The sequence below is a fragment of the Eublepharis macularius genome, chromosome 2 (assembly GCF_028583425.1).
Source record: "Eublepharis macularius isolate TG4126 chromosome 2, MPM_Emac_v1.0, whole genome shotgun sequence".
NCBI lineage: Eukaryota > Metazoa > Chordata > Lepidosauria > Squamata > Eublepharidae > Eublepharis > Eublepharis macularius.
Genome location: NC_072791.1, coordinates 49,989,441 through 50,010,275, shown reverse-complemented (window position 1 = coordinate 50,010,275; position 20,835 = coordinate 49,989,441).

The window sequence follows — 20,835 nt, the reverse complement described above, 5'->3', positions numbered from 1 at the left end:
ATGCAACAAAAGTTTTAGAAACAAATACATTCAGAAGATTTTAAAGACTAATGTACAAATGAAACCAGAGACCTTTTTGTTGAGTTGAATGACAAACAGTTGGAGGGTGCACATGGCACACTTTTTTTGTATATGACAACAGCAGCAAGATTGTTATATGCTCAAAAATGGAAAGCTACAAGAAGAGTGGCTGGAGAAAATGATGGATTATGCTGAGATGACTAAACTGACAACTTTGATCAGGGAAAGGACATTAGATAAATATCTGATTATCTGGAAGTCCCTCCCAGACTTTTTGTGAGAAACAAAGAGATGAACTAATGAGTTGTGCTTTCAAAGATTAGGGAGAGGGAAAGAATGTCTAAATGAAAAGGAGTAGTTACTTGTGATAATTTTAGAGTTAGTATATAATATCAAAAAGAGTTCAGTAGCACCTTTAAGACTAACCAATTTTATTGTAGCATAAGCTTTTGAGAATCACAGTTCTCTTCGTCAGATGCACGGAGGGCCAAAAGAAACTGGTCAGATATAGAGGAGGAGAGGGGAGGGCGGGGTAGATGCAAACAACTCCTTTTGATATGGAGTTGCAAACAGCTCCTTCTGATATGGAGATCAGTTTGCTTCTGTAAAGGTTCAGAGGAGTTTGCCTTGTTAGTCTGTAGTAGCAAAATCAAAAAGAGTCCAGCAGCACCTTCAAGACCAACCAATTCCACTGCAGCACAAGCCTTCGAGAACCACAGCTCTCCCTGCCAGTTCTCTTTGTCAGATGCATCTGGTGGGGAGACTAACACTGCTAACTCCTCTGAGTATATAATATGTAACGTTGCTATACCTTTTCAAAGAGAAAATCGGTATGTATTCCTATTTTTTTCCTCTTTTTTGCTTTATCTTTTAGAAATATTTCTTTTTTACTTTTGTTTGTTTTCATAATCAAGTTTTTAAAATTTAATAACACTTTATTTTTTAAAAAATCACATGATGGTCTGGACTTTGCTTTAGTCTGTCTGCTAAAATTTCCCTAAAGTTTGTCATATCCCAAGGTGGATAATAGGACGGTGGATGTGGTATTGTTATCAGAAGAAGTTGTGTGGTATGATAATTAGTCTGAGAGAATGGGACCTGGAGAAAGGATGTGATTTTTAAAAAATCTACAGATCCCATTCCTAATAGTACCTGGCACAAGTCAAGGTAAGTTTCTAGATAACCTCGGGGCTACTAGGAACAAATAGCCAAGGCAGCACTAAACTTGCCCCACCTTCCATTCAGTGGTTCTTTGCCCTGCTTTTGAATCTTTGTACTGTTGTTACTGCAAAGTTGAAGTCCATTACAATGCTATGCATCGCTGATAACAACAACAATGGCTATGGAAATTAGTACTTTCAGCAAAGGGCGGGGGGGGGGGGGGGCGGGGTATCCTTGCACCATGTGCCAATACAGGGTGTGGGTTTTTGCCTTCCTTATCACAAGCAACTGGAAGTTAATTGCAGCATTGCTAATTATGGTTGGTTCCTTATTTATTGTCATAAATGACTTATTTAACATTGGGCAGATGACCCCAACCATTTTCAAGGCAGCAGCCAGCCCCAGCCCATTGCTGGGATGGAACATTAGCTGCATCCCTTCTGCTAGATTGAGAAAGAGGCTAAGGACTGTGGGAATGTGCTTCAGACAGAGTCTGGTCAAAAGCCACTCTTTCTTCCTGGCTTGTCTAGCAGTCTGGATGGGTGGATACCCAGAAATCAAGATGGGAGGTTTGACCTGTTAGAATCTAGGCAGTTAGCAACAACTGCCTTTTGTATGTAAAATAATTGGAAGCTCTCATATAATATATGACCTGTTTCACACCCACCTTTGTGTGTCTCCTATTTTTTCACCCAGCTGTATAGGCACAGTAAAAAAAAATAGCAATTTAAAAAATCTCTAAACGTATGTATGCTTCCCAATTTATATTCTTGAATTCCATATGAAGTGAATAGGTTCCTTAGGCTAAGTAGCAGCCTTCTAATTTTATGAGATTTTTAAAAAATCATATTTTCCAACACACCAGAACTTAAAGGCACAGTCAAAGAGATCGGGACTTGCATGATGTCACAGAAGATACTATCATGTACACCAGCAGTTTCTAAAATGAAACTTGCATCATCTCATCAGCATATTAAGTACTAAGGTGGCCTTCAAAGATGAGTGCTGCCTTGTCCCAGTACAAATGTTCCAAGATTCTCAAGTGTCATTCAAAGTTTCCATTGCTCTAATTAGTTCTTTTCTTATGACCAGTTCTGGTGCAATCTCTAGGAAAGATTTCAACAGATATATCTGCATGAAAAGGTTTCACTGGAGTAGGTCAGTGCTTAGGCATCTTGCTCAAGGGCAATCTCCTTAACTACCCCCCCTTTTGTCCTTAATCCAGCTACAACTCACAATATCCCAATTTAGGACAAGTTATATGAATTACTGATCCCAACAAAACATTTTTGATGTCCACATTCACAGGAAAAATTCTAAAAGATATATTATATATGTAGAACTAGGCAGTAACAACATCAACAATAACAAAAGCTGTGAATATTGTGTAATCTCAGTCCTCACATTTGTTATTTCCTCCTTCACCTGTGTCCTCCCTGCTTGCCTTGCCCTGCCTCTCTGGAGGCCATTGGTGGATCTGCTCTGATGTCATAACGGTTACTCAAGTAGACTAGCGGTTCGGTTCTAGGCTTGCAAAGTCTGTATAGATATTAGGGAGCATATGCCATTACTGCTTCCCTGGCTGCTTTGATATCACAGAGAAGCATGTGACACTGTGCAGCTTACTGCTTGATAGGTACTCTGAGGGAAAAAATGGTTCTGGTTCCCAGTGGCCTTTGTCTTAAATTCAACAGCACTAGCAACTATTTACACGCAGGCATTTCAAATAACATCTTCTTGGTACATATCAAGTAAGTGACCTCAGTGTCTGTTGCTAGAAACCACAGAGAGATCTGCTTATGGTAGGGTGTTACAGCAGAACTGATGCAATACATTATGTCTCCAAATTTTAAGAAAAATGCCTCAATTCCTCTCACTTGCAGAAAAAAAAATTCTTGATGAACCCAGCAGTAGCAGCTGCAGCACAAACACAAAAAATGGAATGGTATTTTGCCTGAAGAAAATTTTATTACATGATAATGTCAAAATGATTGCATGCACTGAAGAAGAGGAAGGAAGCCAGGGCCTGGGATTTCCCTGCTTTGAACGCCTTCTCTAAATCAACAGATGACGGGGGCAAACTGGTTTCTAGGTTTTATCACATCAGACTATAGATTGAAGCTCACTTGGCAGAACACTTCCTGTCCAAAACAAGAAGATCCTGACAACTAGAAAATAAGCATGTTAGGGAAAAGGTTGAGTTATATGCATTGATTTTAAAAAAAAAAACAATCAGAGGAGTTGTCAGGTTCTGGCAGTTAGATCCCCATAGTACTCCACTGCACACACTCCAGGGTATGAGTTAAAGTAACTTTATTAGAGATCTATCAGTATCAGCATACTCAGACAAGGTCATTGGCAGAAGTGATGTATGGAAGTTTGGAGGGGTCAGTTATAGGGAAAGTTCCCGCCTTTGGGATAAGACAGTTGAGATTCTAGCATGAAAGGGTCAGGAGGGAGAGGAAGGGCTTTCGAAACAGGAGGGGAGACGGACTGGAGGAGAGAAGAAAAAATGAAGTCATTTTCAGTTCCCAGGCTCAGCCGGCCCTCAAGGACACTCAGGCGGCTGTGAAAATGAAAGTAGATGCCACCATAGGCACCTGCAAGATAAGCCACTCCCAGCCAAACAGGCATCAATAGGCAACTTCATGTACTCTCAGAGGATCATTGCCCAGCACTGAACACAGAAAATACTCATGGCAGATATGTAGACAGACATATATGGCAGGAGTGTTCAGCCAAGTAAGGCCCAGTCTGTAATCTGATAAGATACAGCCCAGAGACAGATTTGGGTTTTTTAATACAGCGTAGATGAAAGTCTTGCTCAGAAATATTTGTGAACTAGAGTAATCTGCATAGAACTGCACTGAAAGACGTGTCTCCATCAAGATAATTTTATTTCCTTTGGCTACAAAGAATAAGTGCTAGATAATGCAAAGTAGGTCCTTAGTGCTGAAAAAATTCGGGGGGCTTGCACTGAAAGAATTGTTCTTTTTTTGTCCCTTTAGTAATGATTAGCTATTTAGTAATGATTAGCTATTAAAATAGTGCCTGTACTGAAGATATGGCTAAGGAATTTTATTGACCTAGCTGCATTCTTTCAGACCTTTCCAAACTGAAAATTCTGCACCATCTTTTCCCAGAATAGCATAGGTTTCTTTCATATTTTGAATAACATTATAAGAAGCCTTACTGTTATCATTCTACATTGCCTGTAGAAGATGCAGAACTGTTGAAGAATAGCTGTCTGATTCTAAAGCACGAAACAAAAAATATCTCACTACTGGAATGCTGAAGACATAGCACCCCCCCCCTCCCTGGCCCCTACTTTGTTCTGATAGTTCCCAAGCCTGGTTTGGTATGATCTTTTTAGAAACATCACAGTTAAAGCACCTGGACAAGAAGGCCACTTTCCTTGCCTCAGCTCCCATGTCTGCCATTTACCTCCCTCCCACACACGTTGGAGGTTTTTAAAGTCAGGAGTTGCTAGATTGTTATAGTGTTATAATAATATAACAATCTATTGCTACAGTCTACTAGTTCTCAGGTTTCTAGCCCTTTGCATTGCAGAATTATAAGGTGAAAGGTACAATCTGGAGTGAGAGCTATACAGATAATCTCTTACATGAAAACAGCTATGAACCAGGGCTTTTTTTCAGCAGGAATGCAGTGGAATGGAGTTCCGGCACTCAGGAGGCGTGGAGGGCAATCTAAACTCCCCTCTGTCTGGAAAGCAGGGGCAGGGCCACCAGCCATGTGACCATTTTCGCTGAGGGCGATCTAAACTTTAAAAAACTTCCCCCTTGTTCCAGCTGACCCAAAGTGACATCATTCTGCAGTCCTGGGAGCATGTGCGCACTTTGCGCACATGCATGTGGTACCAGGGGTACTACCTCGCACCAAGAGCTGCTCCCTGTGCTGGCAACCCACTGAGTTCCACCACCTCTTTTCCCAGAAAGAAAGCCCTGCTATGCACCATAAAGTTGCAGCAAGTTATATAAACTTTTCTAATTGTAGACATAACTCATACTCTAAGAACTGCAAAAAAGTGTTTCAGAAGATCTGCTTGATATTCCATGATAGACCGAGTGCAAGAGATAATGCACTTTGAAAATTCAACATCATTAGAAGCAGCCCTCCACCAGAAGGTGAGGAAGAGAAATTAATTTTCCTGAAAAGGACCTCCAGATGGAGGTTATATGATGAAGCAGAAGTTGTATCACAATGTTCCTTGATATTAAACTCCAAGAACAAGAGATCAATATTTTCTCTCTCTGTCTTCTCTTTTCACAGCATCAACCCCTAAAGAATTATTGATGCTGGACACCACGCCCACTGGCGGAGTCCATTTTTAATAGAGGCTGTGGAAGAATTTTCCCTAGTGTCTGCAATACAGAAAATACTAAAAATAGACTCTCCCGATTATGACACTAATTATTCTACCTAACTCTGTGAGCTTGCTATTTGTGCAACAGTTTTGTTACAGACATAGTCTGCTTCTATTTTGGTGTTGCCTCACCACCCTGTGACAATAGAGAGAGTGGTTTCTCGCCACAGTCAAAATCTCCTCAGCCTATGCTTTGGTAGAAGAATCTATTAATTTATGCCCATTCTATTGAATGGCATAGGAACTACTGCTTACGAACCATGCCTTAGTGCAGCAGAATTCTTAAATGGACAACGATATATAGAGAGATGCACATATCATACTGTACAGAAATAGATTTTTAGATTTTTTTCAGAAAGATTTTTAAAACCCCAAAGAAATATTGTATGATTTGCCTCTGTGTTCTACCATTTCTATTTAATTTCATTAAAATACCACACTTGAAGCATTGTGATTTTCAGTGGCTTCTGATCCCAACATGTGTTTTCAGTTCATTGTTTGAATGTCATGTGTCTGATTTGTGTTTACTGGGTGCCCAGCAGAGCCTGACTGCGAAGTTAAAACAGACCACGAGGAAACCAAGCTGAGCAGTCCCAGCAGTGATACAAGCCCACATTCAAAGGTCACTGATGGGCATTGGCTCACCCATTTCTTCCCCCAATAATTTAATTTATTGGATTTATACTCCGCCTTCCCCACATCAGCGGGCTCAGGGCTGATACCACCAACTGATGGCTATACAAGAAGAGGTAACTGGTGAGCTGATGCTATTCATTGTTTATGCTGAAGGGTCCTAGCCAAGAGGCCCCTGCAGCTTTAGCAGAGCTCCTGAGTTTGGCTCTGATGCTCCTAGCCTGACAGCGGCCCTCCAGGGCAAGGGTCAACCAGGAACTTCCCCTGAACATTAAATGGCCAATCTGTTCCTGGTATCCAACAGCTAGGTCTGGGTGCTGGACCCACAACTATGTTTAAATGCCCTGATGGAGATACTGAAAGATCTACACTTGATTTTAGCCTAGAAGCCAAGAAGCCAGTCATTATCTCCAGTCATTATCCAGGGAGACCACATCTCAGAAGTGCATGGTTGTTGACTCACATTCACAACAGAGGTTTCAGCATTGATAACATGCCGCTGGGGTTATGCATGTCCACAAAATCCCTCACTAGTATTTTGCCCAACAAAATGGCCATCAGGTTTTAAGGCAAAAGAATGAGCTGAGGAGAGGAAGCTATGGCTGGATATTTGTGAGTTCCTATAAGAAACCATTTTCTCCCCAGGTTGTGCACTGTGACCATTGTATTGTATGCTTATGTGTACATTTCCCAGGGACCTTCCCACAAGCCTTCTTCCCCTATGTCTGCTACGGGTTCCTTTTTCCCAAGAAGGAACACTGGTTGAGTTCCTACCAGGGTCATGCTGCAGCAATACAAAACTTTAAGCAGGAAAGACATTTGCACCATTTCCTTCCCACTTCTCTTTGTATCTTTTAAAACAGATAGCCACCAATCCAGGAGGGTGTGTCATTTCAAGTTTTTGTTCCAGCTGTGCAAAGAGCAAAAGCTTAAAACAAACACCCTGTCCTATCGGGTTTGGAGAATGTTTGTTTTAAATAAATTGTAACTGAATATCCATTTCCAAGCTGTAACTTTGTGCCGTTCACCTAATCTGTGCTACCACGAGTTTAATTTTTTTCCTACATTATATAGGGAGGTCCCTCCATTATGGTTGTGGGGTTTGCCCACTAACAAGAATGACAATGACAAGAATGGGACTGCTGTGGAGTGCATGTGTCCTGTATGTGTGTGTGTTATTCTTGCATTTAACACACACCTCTTCGGCATATCTTTGCGTTTTTCTATCAAGTACCTGTTTTTGAACACACTCTTCTTCCTACACCCAGGAAATAATCATACCCATTGTCACCTTATTTCTGATATCCACCAAAACCAAAGAAATATTACCAGACCAGCTCCCAGTGCACTTACAGGCTTGTGTCTTTGGGACCTTCAGGATTTACGTAAGTCAAGCTTGGTACCATATTCCCCTGATATGGAGGGAGGCAAAGGACACACTTTTTAGAATAAAATGGATAGCAGGAGAATTTTTTTAAAGGTTATTGATTTTATGTTTGAACAGGAAAAATCCAGTTTTTGGTAGTGCTACCGGGGGTGGGGGGAGAGCTGCTGAGAGGCTGCTGATACCTGATTTCATTTAGGGTGAAATTGCTCTATTTAAATCTCTAGGAGGGGAGTGCAGCATTCACAATAGATGAGGTGGAGTTAGAGTAATTATAATAAACAATAATATCAGTGTGCTTATCTACTCCTCTTCTAGACAGATTAGTGCCCACTCAGAGGAATGAACAAAATCAGCGATAATCCCCACCGTACAGCTGGAGCGAAGTAGTTTACCAAAGGCCACCTGCTGAGCTCATGGCAGTAGCGAAATTTGAACCAGCACAGTGAACCAGAGTGCTGGTTCATAGAACAGCAACTTAACCATCATGCTACTGCAGCTCTTAAAATATGAGGTATCCAAGGCAGGCCCATGATAATAGTTGCCCCAAGGCTCTCCAGGGCTGGACTGGATGGTATGGCTAATCTTAATTCTCTCAATGAGGAGTTGGGTTATGCTTTCAAAGCTCTTGATAGTATCAGAGCCATCCTGCATTAGTTCTAGGTGCAGAGACAAAAGATTGCCCTTTACCAGGGATTGCGTTAAACTGGAGTGTAACCCCCTTGATTTACACCAGGCCGAGGGCCAGCTAAGCCTCTCCAGGGCTGGCCTGGCCGATAATTTCCCTATATGGCTAATCTTAATTCTCTGAATGGCAGAAAATTCACTTCAAAAAAGGAAGGGAACCCTAGTGGTCATTTCCCCTTGACCAGTACAGAGGCACAGGACTCGGAGGGTGGAAGCCTTCTAGGTGACTTATCCCTGTAGGGAAGCATGCCTTATATGAAACAAAAAACCAGAAATATTTAGAAAGGTTAAGTGGAAAAAGTTCCAGAGAAAACAATGTCTGAAGAGAAAAAATAATTTCTTGGTTTTATTGGTTTGCGGTGGAATGTTTGGAATTTTTAAAAAGAATATTAAGGCTATTTTTAGAAAGCTAAAAGGAAGAGTCAAAATATAGGGCTTGATCCACCACAGTGTTTTTATTGACTGCAGCAGGATGGGGGGAAGTGAAAACGTCATGCTCCTCAGATAGTAAATTTTCTGTCTGTGGAAATGCTCTGGTGGAGCCAGGCTACTATGCCAGATGAGTGTGTGGTTTTTGGTTCATTACTCGAATGTGATGTCACATGCCCAATCTGTGTCCACTGGAAGGCCAACAGCTGGGCTGGGTGTCCATTTGGACATACAACTATTATTTGAAAAAATGCCCTGCCTGTTTGACCTTGAAAATAACATTTATTTATGTGTGTCTGTGTTTAAAACTTTTGTTAGCTGCCTTTCTACCTTAGGCACTCAAGGCAGCTTATAGCAGACATAAAAATACATTAAAACCTCAATGAAAAACCACTATCTAAAACTATTAATAAATAATAAAATTAATTGAATGCTGTTCTAAATAAAACTGTCTTCAGTTGCCTCCTAAAGATCAAGAGTAAGGAGGCCAGGTGCACTTCCCTGGGGAGGTTGTTTCACAATAGTGGGGCTGCCACTGAAAAGACCCTCTCTCATGTGCCTGCCACCTGAGCTTTTTTGGCTGATGGGACAGTCAGGAGGGCATAGGGCTGCCAGGTCCTCTGGTGAGGGCGGGGAATCCCCCACTTCCTCTCTCCGCCCCCTGCCACCACTCATCTAGCTGGTGGGGGGAAAAGGAACAGGTCTCTTGGGCACACTCTTGGTGTGACGCAACGTCACTCCCAGGAGTGATGTCATCACACAGGCCCCAGGAGTGCTCCTGCACTTTGCAGTGGGCCCGTTCCTGTGCATTTGAGGGAATCACCAGGTCTCCCCTCCCACTGGGATGGTAAGAGGACCTGGCAACCCTAGGAGGGCTTCTCCCTGTGATCTAGGCAGGAACATTTGAGATAAGATAGTCCTTGAAATATCCTGGTGCTTTAAATAGCAATCCTAAGGAAATCTTATGGAGCATGCACGTGAAGTAAGTTCCCCCATGCATGCCCCCCACAACCCCCTGTCCCCCAGTTTGGGCCCCAAGGGACCTGATTACCCTAGGATAAAAGCAACAACTTGAATTGGGCTCAGAAGCAGATCAGTAGCCAGTGTAATTGCTGTAATATCAGGGTCATATTTTCCCAACACTGGCACTAACCAGTAGATTAGCTGCAGCATTCTTCACTAGCTGCAGCTTTCTGAACACTCTTCAAGGGTAGCCCCAAGTACAGCACATTGCAGTAGTCAGTAAAGATGTAACTAAGGTAAGGATGTTCACTTGCAGTAAGTCAGGAGTGATCCAAATCCAAGCAACAGTTTAGCAGTTAGGAATAAGAGGAGGAAATCTTTGCTTTGTCATTTTAATAGATTCACTTGCAATGCCTGACCCAGTTTGAGCCAGGGCTTCCAGGAATCTGTCACAACGGCCACAGGTTCATTTTGCAACAGGTTAAATATCACTAACAGAAAGAGGTTTTTAAGCATGTGCAGAGTGTCTGTTCCTCCTAACTGAGTAAGCCAAACAAGTCTGCACAGAGTTCTTGAAAACAAGGCCAATGTTTCCGTGTCAGAATTTGTGGCTTCTCAACGCCTCCCTCTACTGATACTAATCACCAAGTTCCTCTGTTTGCATTGGCATGTTTTCTAGCTATGCTGAAACTGAGCTATGGAGAAGAGGGAACATGGGCAAGAGAGAATAATTCCTCCTGCCCCATCTTGCCTTCTCCCACAGGGGAAACTAGGAGACTCCAGTCCTGTAAGAGGAAAAATGGGCTTTGACCTCTTCTTGTTCTCAGCTGTTTTCAGCTCAAGGAATACAGATTGCGAGGTAGGAGTGAACTAGGAGGAGTTTGCTTCAGACATTCCAACTAGGATTTTATTCACGCTACATCTTTCAAATATTTCCCTCCCTGTTGGTGTTACTATTACATTACTGGCTGCTACTCATCTTAACTTCCTGACAATTGCCTCACTGCCTGTTGTCATGAAAGGTAATTCCTTCATCCATTCATTGTTGAAGGATACCACCTTAACCATGACATAAGATTGCCAATTCTGGGATGGGAAATTTCTGGAAACCTGAGGAGGGGGACTGCAGGGTAGGATCGCAAGCAGGGTATAATGCCATAAGAGGCACCCTCCAAAGAAACCATTTTATCCAGGGGAACTGATCTCTGTAGCCTAGAAATCAGTCATAATTCCAGGAGATCTCCAGGCTCCACCTGTAAGTTGGCAACCCCACAATGATGTCTTCCAGACAGCCTTCTTGCTGCAGTTCTGGTCCTGAACATTTGTGTGTGAGAGAGAGCTTCCACACTGTGTCATTTCAATTACATACTGTGCCACCTTTTCCTCTCCCCCCCCCTCACATTTCCAAACCTCCTCTGCTCTAATGTTTCCCTCAAAAGTGCTTTCATTGCATTTTTCCCCTCATGGAAGATATGCTGCATTTCCAGATGCCATGCCCACTAGGTTCCAAGTCATAATTAAAAAAAAATCTACCACTTTATAATTATTTTTTTAAAAAATACCACAGAGAGAGATCAACAGAAGCAGGTATAGACAGGCAGGAAAGTAGTCTAGTCACTAAGACATGTAGATTGGGATGGTGGTGGAAGAGCGTGTTCCTTTGGAGTTCTTGCTGATGCCATCCTGGCATATTGCAACAGCTTATGTGCACAATTTTTTTAAAAAAAGGAAATGGTATTGAGTCAGGGACATGTGTAGTGAACACAAACAGAGATGGTGCAGAGTACTACGCACCATGTGAGATGCCCATCCCCAAAGCACTCTGGGAGGAACTGCCTCCACAGTTTGCTAAACGCTAATGAATACTGATGTCTGGAAGACACCTTGATGATCTCCCATCCACACACACCTGGAAAATCACAACTCACTACTTCCAAGCCTTATATCCCATGTACATACATTTAAATACAGAAGACCTGGCTTTTGTAAAATGTTTGTGCCAAAGATGACCTCATATATGAAGAAAAACAAATGCTGCTCTGTCAGTTGTCAGTTGGCCTCTTGCTGCATTCATTGTGGTTGGAGAGACTGGGCCCATATAGGAATCTCCAAAGAACAAAGAGGAAAGGAAGGAGGCAATTCATTGTGGAGAAACCTTGGAAATTCCCAACATTAACTGCTTTGGATCTAATGACATTGTCTCTCTGTAAGCAATCTGGCTTATGTTTCACTCCTCTGCTCCAAAGCTGTTCCCAGGAGGGAGGAACACATTCCATGAAGTCACTTGAACAGATTTCAATCAGAGGCTTGCTTCTGTTCCATTGTGACTGGCTTGATTGATGAAACCCTGCAAGCTGAGGCTCATTTGATCAAATGTGACAACAACTCTTTTCAAGATAAGCCAAATCCTCGCTATATCGATAGCAGACATGGATGCCTGAAGCTGTGGTGCCCAAAAGGCTGGCTAGTTGGTTAAGGCATGAACCTTTTCTCTGCAAACCAGGGCTGCAGTCCTAATGCATGCTCACCTGGGAGTAAAGCCCTATGCATAAAGTAGAACTTACTTCTGAGTAAATGTGCATGCAATACTCAGTTGATGGAAATTAACACCAGCACATAAAGATTCATGAGATAACTCAGCCCTGGAGGAGGGCCTGACTCTGCAAAGCAAGGGGTGCTTAGCTGTTGTCCAAAGCATCATGAAAGAGGCAGAGGAGACAACCCCTGTTCCTGGGAAGAATTGTAATTGTGAGAATTGTGGTTGCCTCTAGTTTAGGGTAGCTTTTCTCCTACCTATCTGAAAGCTGCCTTGAATGAGGAGTACAATCCATGGAATTTAATCCCACCTGTTTGGGAGACAAAAAAAAGTTACAGGGAGAATATATTTTCCATTAAAATCAGTGAAAATGTCCAAATGTAGCAACAACTCTAAACACAATATAACAATACTAACAAATCCAAACACAGTTTTAAATGAACAAACGCTAACCCAAATAAATTTTGATCCCTAACAGGGGTGACAAAGGAAACTCTGACTTACGAGAACTTACCCCTTGGAAAATTTTGTTGGTCTTTAAGATGCTACTAAACGTGAACTTTGCTCTATGGCTAACCACCTGATACTAGCAGGTATTAGAAACCCTTTGTCTGGATTTCAGCATTTACTATGCATGTCAAAAATCTTTCCAATGTAACTCTACTGTGCACAGAGCAAGATTTATGCACAAACTAAGTAATCTACAGTTTAGGGCCTCCAATTACATTGGGTTTCTAAATAAAACAAATTATTAAATTACTGCTTTTGGTAATGCTATGGCATCTCTTAATCTTGATGTAGCCTAAGGCCTCAGCATGTCTTAATCTGACACAGACTGTGCAACATTTCATATTTTCCAGGGGTGTCATGGGGGCAGACCCTACATTTACCACCTTTAAAAAAATTGAGTTTGAATTTAAAATCTTCTTGTTTGTAATGCCCTTTGGCTATGCACAATGCAATCATAAAACCTCCTTGCAAAGTGATGCCTCAGAATCCCCTGCATTGTGAAAATCTATTGAGAGCTACTTCTGCTGAAAATACAACTCCCTGGTCTCTGCTGGCTTGGGTCCCAGTTTTTGCTTCCCACCCTCAACTTGGCAAAGTTGAATTTTGTTGTTGCCAGCATGACTTCCTGTTGATGTCTTCTGTAAGGTATCTGTGAGACTGCTTGCCTGGGATTTCCTCTTTTACCTACTGTGTTATTGGCACTCACTGTAGCCTAACCTGCACAATCTTATCCTTGGCTCGCCTTCTGGAAGAATGGAAGCTTGTTCTATCTTTCCAACCTCCACTAGTCCAAAGTGGCTGTACCAGGATCTTACATATAAACAGGCTCAATGTTTGAAAAAGCTTGGCTCCAGTCCATAGGCTCTGAGCATTCTGGCAGTCATCAAAACATTTCCTACAGAATTTTTGTGAGCTGCTTCAGAGCAGGCGGCTTCAATACAAAAGCTAAGTCTGATCATTCGAAATATTATTGTGGCTAGCTTTAAGAAAAGAAGCCTGATGCTTCACAAAACATACTTGCCTGTGGGCTATCTTGCCTTTTAACCAGAGAGGGGTCGTCATGGCTCAGTGGTCGAGCACCTTATTGGTAGGCAGAAGGCCCCAGGTTCAATCAGCAGCACCTGTTGTTAAAAGGATCAATCAGGTGATGTAAAAGATTGAAGAGCCTCTACTGGACAGGGTGAAAACACGGACCTTGACAGATCGAGGGTCAATCTCAGCAAGCAGCTTCATGTGTAGATGTGATTCGGGTGAGCTTTTTCCTCTGAGATGGGGCAATTTCTGTGGTTGATTTCTGTGGCTTACAGGCGGACTCTTGCTTTGTGCAAAGTCTGGAAAGTAACAGGCTAACAGCACACATGGTGTGGCATATCAAATAGAGATTAAGGGAGACCAGATTCAAATGCTTGGATCATTGGGTGACTTTTGGCTAATTACTATCTTGAAGTGTTGCTGAAAGCACCATAGGCTCCCAGATAAAGATCCTGTCTGGCCTACTTACATGCACTGCATAGGGTTGCCAGCTCCAAGTTGGGAAATTCCTAGAGATCTGGGGGGTGAAACCTGGAGAAAGAGGGGTTTGGGGGTGAAAGGACCTTGGAAAGGCATAATTCCATACATTCCACCCCCAAAGTAGCCATTTTCTCCAGGTGAACTGATCTCTGTGGCCTGGAGACCAGTTACAATTCCGGGAGATCTCCAGCCGCTACCTGGAGGCTGGCAACCCTAGCACTGAACCTCTCAAACTCAGAAGCATATGTGTGAGATGCTTAAGATATGTGGAAAACCCACACTGAATCAGATAAAGTGTGCTATACAGCTCACTGGAAAACCTATGAAACTGTAATAATAGTGGCAAAGGAATGTTACTTCTCTGCAACTATTGCATCCGCTGGTTGTGACCATCCCAGTTGTTTAAAATATCTCAACATTATCTAATTCTTAAATCTGAACCTTTACTGGCTCAGGAACAATTAACACACCTTTGTAGAGGTTTTTGCTGACAAATTAGAATATGCTTACATCTGGATGCCAGCTGTAATATAGGTGAGGCTTAATACACCTTCTGGTCTACTTATGGACAATTTTGACCTCATTACAATGATAGATATTGATAAGATCCTGTGATCTGTGAAGATCACTACTTGGGCACCAGATCCTTGCCCACATTGGCTGAAAAAAATCACGTAAAGACTATATAAATGTAAAGACTATATAAATGTAAAGACCATATAAATGAGCTCTCGATGTCTATCATAAATCAAGGCACCTTCCCTCGGCCACTCAAATAGGCGGTTATCGTCCCACCACTACTTAAAAAAACATCCATAGACAAAAGTGGTGTGGCCAATTATCACCCAGTCTCTCTAATCTGCCCTTTCTAGGCATAGTGATCTAGAGAGCAGTAACATACCAATTCCAGGTCTTCTTGGTGAACTCTTATGCTTTGGACCCTTTTCAGTCTTCTTTCAGGCTGGAATATAGAAGGGAGATGGCCCTGGAGGCTTTAGTTAATGACCTCCATTTTAATGTAGACAAAGGTCACGCTTTTCTGTTGCTCCTCCTAGATCTATCTGCAGCCTTTGATACAGTAGATCATGCCATCCTGTTGAGGTGTTTGGAGGCAGAAGTAGGTATCGGGTGTGCCTTGGATTGGTTTAAGTTGTTTCTCATGGAATGGATTCAGAGGGTTGCTGTTGGTGACCAGCCATCTTCAGTGTGAAAGTTATCTTGCTGGTTTCCACTGAGTGCAGTCTTATCCCTTGTGTTATTCCATCTCTAGCCTTTAGGAGAAATCATTCATAGCTATGGAATTGGATGTTATCAATGTGTGGATGACACCCAGCGCTCAAACCAAATCCCCTGCTGATACAGTAGAGGTCCTGAATTTCTGCCTCCCTGCTGTGGTCAAATGGCTGAAAATGAACAAATCAAAATTGAACTCAGACATGATGGAAGTGATGCTGGTTGAGAAGGTAGAGATATTGAAGGACATTGTGCTCCCCGCTTTTGATGGGGTTCAGTTAAGCCTTGCAGACATGATTAAGAGCTAGGGGCTATATTGGATCCAGCATTGCTAGTAGAGAAGCAAGTTAATGCAGCTGCCCCCCCCCCAAAAAAGCCCAATTCAGTCTAGCCCAGAAGATAGCCCCCAATCTGGCCATGTGGATCCACTCCATGGTAAAATCAAGGCTACACTACTGTAATGCACTCTGCATAGGCCTCCTCTCAAAGTCAGCTCAGAGACTCCAGTTGTTGCAAAATGCAACAGGAGCTAGGCATGCAGGCATATTACACCCATTCTGTAGTCCCTTCATTGGCTTCCCATCAGTTTCTGCACACAGTTCAAGGTTTTGGCTATCACATACAAAGCCCTTCATGGCCTTGGTCCCTCATATCTACAGGACCACCAAAATTATTACAGTTCTGTTATCAGATTTCTGCTGTTTTCAAATTTCTGCAATCCATACCCTATTGCATTGTTTATTGAATGTCCCAGCCATTGATCCATATTGTCTTATACTGTGTAATCTACCTTAAGTCTCAGTGACAAAGGCAGACTGTAAATAACGTAAATAAAATGAAATAAAATAAATAAAAAATCTGCTAGCTACTATTCCCAAGCGGGACTTTCCCCAGCCTCCAGGTGACCCTGAAATTTTGTACCCCTAAACCCCCTCTTGGTGGTTCAACTATTCTTTAACTCACCTGCTTGTCTGCCTGTCACATTTTTATCTTACCGTTCCTCTAAGGAGCTCAGGGTGGTGTGGTTTTTCTGTCTTCCATTTTATCCTTATACAGGCTAGAGCTGGAACACTCCCAACAGCAGTCCCTGCCTCCCACTAGCACTCAGTAGGGTCTTGGGGGCGGGAATGCTCCTCAAATCATAGGTCTGACATTACTTCAAGGTTAAAGCTAGAAATTACATTACTGTATCAATGGTTTTACCATAGAGTTCCTGGTGAATCCTAGATTATCATATCAATGGAATAATATTACTTCTAGGTTGACCTAGAAGTGACACCACATTATCACTCTGACAACACTCCTCCTGCCCTGTCTCCTGCTGGGTGCCAGCTGCTGCCTGGCAACCCTGTTCTAACTACAACCCTGGAAGGTAGGTTAGAATGAAAGAGAGTAACTGGCCCAAAGCCATCCAACAAACTTAATGGCTGAGTGGGGATTTGAATCCAAGCTCTAATCCAGCACTCCAACCACTACACCACACTAGCTTACTTCACAAGGCTGTTGTGAGGATCACACTGGAAAGCTTCACACACACCATCATAAGCTCCCTGGAAGAAGCTTGATATAGGTATGTAATAAAAAAGGGGGCTTGCAGACTTACTGGCAGGGCAGTTGTAGCCGGGAGGCGAGGCTGGGGGTGGAGGGCAAGTGCCCCATCACGGTAAGGGTGCCTGCCACGGAGGGCTGGGGGAGGAGTGGAGGAGGGGTCTGGCTCCACTCCAGCAGCACTTTGTGGTTAGCACTACCATTCCTGCATTGGAAGGCAGAGGCGATGTATTGTCTCTCTTCCTCCCTCCTTTGGTGCCAGCTGCAGTTGAGGGTTGCTTGTCACAACTTTTTGGCAATTTTGAGGCATTTGGTTGGATTCAGTGGGGTGAGTTGTGCTGAACGGACTGCTCACCCCTCCCTTTTCGGGGTCTCCTTAAGGGACCTGGGGGAAGCCAAAAGGTATGTGCCTGGGCTGGCCATTATAGGCTTCACCCTGGGTGGCAGAGACTGCCTTAACCGTGCCTGGTTGGGAGTATACCCCGTCATCCTATAGTGCCCAGCACGCATACTGAGGAAGCACCCATCAAGCAGTAAGGGGCCATTCGATCCAGTGGATCTTTGCCCTAGGCCTTGCCAATGCTCCAGTGGCTGTAATCAATAAATGTCTGGCCTGTTTTCATCCAAAGATGGTACATTGTGTATTCTTTGCCTGGGGGACCAGCCTCACTATTTACTGTCTATATGGATGCAATATCAAGGCTTTCCTTGTGGCAACTCCCACTAAGCCTAAGGCTGTTTTCCAAGTGCTGCAAATCCTTGTTATACTGGTGATCATTTGGTGGTGAAGGATAAACTTTTAATTAGTCATTTAGTGGGTCAACTTGCAATACCAGCCGTCTTTAAACCAGGGTTCCTGAGAATCTGTTTGAAGGGCCACACCCTGGCTCTAGGTTAAATAATATAAAAGATGAGGGACCTCTAAATATGTGCAGAGTGCCCATTCACCCTGTTGAGTAAGCAGGGCCAGTCCATGCCTAATTGTTTAAGCCAAACCTTCCAGGTCTGTGTGGCTAGTTTTCTTCCTTGTAAATAGTAAGCCCCATCACCATGTAGGGTTAACAGTCCACCCAGTGGGGATGGGGGATCTTCCGCTCCACCGTCCACCCCCTTCCACCACTCACCTGGCCAGTGTGTGTGTGTGTGGGGGGGGGAGACATGGGAATGGGCCTCCCGGGGGCACGCCCTAGGCAGCATGATGAGGAGTGATGCCATCACACCCTCCTGAGGGCGCTCCCAGGCTTCTCAGTGGGCCAATTTGTGCCCCAAAGCAGCTCACAGAATTTATTCAGATTTTAATTTTATTTAGATATTGATACTGTGTTTTTCTCCACAAAGGGGGCCTGAACCAGCTTGCAACATTTCCCATCTCTCCTCCATTTTATCCTCACAGCAACAAAGCTGTGAGTTAGGTCGAGCGAACAGAGGAAGTGACTGGCACACGGTCACCCTGTGAACTACCATGGCAGAGTAGGGATTATTTGCACCTCAGTTCCCAGATCCTAGTCAGACACTCTAACCACCAACCACACTGATATTTCCCACCTTTCCTCATGGCTCAGGGCAGCTTACAGTAATAATTAAAACATAGTAAGTTAAAACCAAAATAACAAACCATAAATAACTCCCTGCTTCCAAAGATGCCTGCTGTCCATAGCCCGTCAAAAGTCCTGGCAAACAAACTCTGATTTCTCTTCAAGACTTGCAACACCTCATGGAGATCTCCAACAAGGGGGCTCCCCTCACCTCTCCAGGGAGCCCACTCCATAGAATGGGAGCCACGGTGGAAAAGGCTCTCTCTGATACCAGGCAGGCCACCCTAAGTGGGGAAACAGCCAGCAGGTGGCAGCCTGAAGATCGTAGCATATGGAAGCAGAGGCCCTCACATGTGTGGGCCCCAACCTATGAAAGGCTTTAAAGGTCATAATAAGCAGCACCTTCAATTGAACTCAAAACAAAATTGCAGCCAATGTAGACTTTTTGGATGGGCAACATATCTTCCCGTGGGCTAGCCCTGACAATATTCAGGCTGCTGCATTCTAGACCACTCTCAATTTGCAGGTTGTCTTTAAGGCCGCCTAAAGTAGCTCATGTTATAATAATCAAACCATGAATTACAAAAGCATGGATCAGCATAGACAGATTGGCAGAGGCTAAGAAAGGAGACGGAGAATCAGACACCACAAACAAAAGAGAATGTTGGCCAGCGTGCTAACCTGCTTTACAAATGGCAGAGCTGTTTGAGCACCCCTAAGCTCTTAACCTACTCTGAAAAAGCCAGCTCCACTCCATTCAGGACAAGTGGATCCAGTCTCTCTAGAGTATCAAACTTTTTGACAAGCATTACCTTTGTCTTGTCTGAATTCAGCTTCAAAAATGACAAATTAAAATGTGGCTTATTCCTTGATCATGATGTCTTGACATGTGGGTGTCACATGAGAGCATGATGTCTTGACATGCGGGTGTCACAAGAGAGATCTTTTGAGTTTTGTGGAACTACTGCTGGCAAGATGGGCAAAAAGAGTCCAACTTTGGAGACCTTTTATAGACCATTATGTGTAGATTTGCTGCCATTGTTGTTTTTATTGTTTTTGTTTTCTTTTTTGTTTTGTACAAATAAATTTTTAAAAAATTAAAAAGAGAGTCCAACTTACTAGGTCATTGCAGAATTTTCTGATGTGTTTTTCTATTGATAATGACTGAGGTGAATGAGAGGAGAAAGCCCTGCTCCATTTGCTGTGGCTGTTGCTCAATCAGTACCACTGAGGGCAGGAACGATATCTATTATTCTAGCGCATTTTCTCAGAAGAAGAGCATCTTATGCATATTCTCACAAGCACGTTGTTGACTCTGAGGTCCCTTGATGACAAAACCGTAAGAATATGGGCAAAGATGAGTCTTATGGTTGGAACCTCCCTGGTGACATTTGGAAAAATACATCTTCAGGACCAGGAGTGGAGTTTTCATACTGAAGTGTTCAGTGAACCAGGAGTATAGGTTATAATGAAGCATTTGAGGAATGGAATCCCTGTGCAGGCAGCAGTGGATATTAAGGTAGTCTCCATTCCTTCCCCATGGCAAGTCTCAATGTGAGAAACAAATAAATGTTCTTATGGAGGAGCCAACATGCTAATTATGCTAGCTGGGGTTTGGCAGACACCTTTAAGATCACTTGAAGAGATGAGCGAGCAACTGTCCCATGAAGCTGGCGGCTTTTCTTTTAGAAGGGAGGGTGCCAAAGAAACAGCAAGGAAGCAGGAGAGACTGCACAGAGTTCTAAGGCCAGCTTCTGGGAGATACTGAGCCTTCCTGAAACATACCTTAGTATATAATGGAGGAGGGGTAAAGCCCGGAACCCCCCAGTACTGTGTGTTATGTGCTGTAAAGTTGCTTCTGATTTATATGAATCAATTACCTCGCCTTGCTCAGGTCTTGCAAACTAAAGGCCATGGCTTCCTTTATTGAGTCAATCCATCTCATATTGGGACTTTTCCTACCAGCTTCAACTTTTCCTAGCATGATTGTCTTTTCCAGTGAGTCCTGCTTCCTCATGATGTGACCAAAGTATGGTAGCCTCCGTTACATAGCTTAGCCTATAGGGAGAACGCAGGCTTGATTTGAGCTAGAACCATTTATCATTTATTTGTCTTTTTGGCAGTCCATGGTATCCACAAAACTCCCCCCAATACTAAAAAGTAGATTTCATGCTGTTTTCCAGCTGAAAATCATAATCTTGTAACATTCTTCCTGCTGACAAAAATTGCTGGGTAGCTATATTTTTTTCCCATAGCACAGGGCAAAGCACGGTTGTTGTGAAAGCATACTGTATTT